The sequence below is a fragment of the Aquarana catesbeiana genome, linkage group LG01 (genome assembly GCF_042186555.1).
Source record: "Aquarana catesbeiana isolate 2022-GZ linkage group LG01, ASM4218655v1, whole genome shotgun sequence".
NCBI lineage: Eukaryota > Metazoa > Chordata > Amphibia > Anura > Ranidae > Aquarana > Aquarana catesbeiana.
The window spans coordinates 599,752,321-599,754,142 of NC_133324.1; the positions used below are offsets into that span (position 1 = coordinate 599,752,321).

The window sequence follows — 1,822 nt, forward strand, 5'->3', positions numbered from 1 at the left end:
GTGAAACACACACTAAAAAGTGCACTTAACGTGTGCTTTAGTCCACCCACCGAAGGAGTAGGACCTAAACCCTGATCCCCTGGGGAGCAAGGCTCCTGACGGGGACAAAGGGTTTCCGTGGTCTTCCTAGCCAAAAGGCCTGGCAGACAACGTTCTTCTAGGTCAACCGAATGCCGACCATCAAATACTTGGTTGAGGGGCTCTCTCCTGAAGAGAGACCCACCCAGGGGCAGGGGAGGATGGAACCTGAGGGCCACACATCCTCCCCCTAGACATCAGGGCAATCCCGAGGACTCACACCCTTCATCCAGAGAGAAAACGCACACAAAAGTGAAAGCAGTGACAAACCGTGGGGGAAAAATAAATAAATAAATAAATAAGTGGCTGTGCAATAGTGCACTGGCTGGGCCTGGAAGACAAAAGGCAAAAGCCAAAAGGCCCAATCTTAAAAGGCGCAGTGCAGAAAATAAGCATTTGGTGACTGTGACCATGTGCCTGTTCACACAGTGGGGTCCCACACCCATGTGTTACTAAGAGCACCCCTAGGATGCTAGGATGACCACTCCCAGGGGGCACAGAAGCCGTGAACTCTCTGGCTTCCCAGCCCATGACCAGACAAGGTGGATCCACTCAAATCAGGAGGCACTGGGCTCTTCCTTTTTCCCCAGGGGGATTACTCTTGTGCCCCAACTGCCTGTGGGAATCCTGATTTCTGTCCCAGCTGGTACTAACCTTCCAAGCTCCCATCACTCCAGTAGGGATACATAGCCAGACTCTCCAGCCTTGGTCAGGTCAGAATGACAGCACAGCACACCTACTTGATCACTGATAAGAACAGATACTACACTTGATCCTAGGCAAAAGGCCTAGAAGCAATATGTTCTAGCTGTAGCTATGGTATGCTCCCTGATGCCAGCAATAGCAGGATATCAACTAACTTCATCAGGTCTTGGGAAAGCCCAGCTTACGGATGCCATCACATGCATAACCAGCTAGCCTACAAACTACAAGATACAACCGGTGAAAGGTAAAACTGAATTACCTTTTTCTAAAGCCCGCCCTAAGCACTATCAGTCAGCCAAATCTACAATGCGATCCTCTAAAGCTGCACTACAGGTTTTGCTCTGACCAGGCTTCTAAAGAGTTCAGGTTAAGATCTACCTTCAGGGCTAATCACACTATGTGCAGTGACAGACGTTTTACACACAGGAAACAATTGTATTGCATTTTATTGCAGCACACCATGCTTAATCGCACATCAATGCAGCACATCAGAATGCTGTGCATTGCCGTGAATGAAGTGTACATTTTGTACACTTCAAATAAAGTTTGTACAGAAAGAAAAGGAGCCATGTGATGTGCTGAATGGTGCACCACACGGCCCCCTTCCGCAGCCGGCAATGGAGAGCTGCCAGAGCAGTGAATTGCTTCGGCAGCTCTCAGTTGCAGTGTAAATTCACCCTCAGTATGCACAACATAATCATGCTAATGGCTATTAGGCCTCACACACACTGGACGTTTTGCAAGCTCTCCTAGAAGCTTTTCCTCCAACGTAGCAGCGTTTTGGCAGAAAAAATGCCTGACGCTTGTAAAAGTGTGTAAGGCATGAATTCATTTAATTGACGTTTAGTGTTTACAAGCATCAAAGGTTTTTTCTGTCAAAACTCTGCTGCTCCTAGATGCACTGGCAGTGAGGGTTTTTTCTGCCTCTAAACTCTCCTGCCACTAAACGCTGCTAAAAACATACAGTATGTGTGCATGGACACATAGGCTAACATGCAGGGGAATTTAGAGGCAGGAAAAAAAAAAGCCTGATGCACCT

General features: G+C 47.8%; 1 pseudogene; it reads right to left on the reverse strand.

The window, feature by feature from the left end:
- Positions 1-755: 755 nt before the first annotated feature.
- On the reverse strand, positions 756-877 carry LOC141124473 (U2 spliceosomal RNA; annotated as a pseudogene).
- Between the last annotated feature and the right edge of the window lie 945 nt (positions 878-1,822).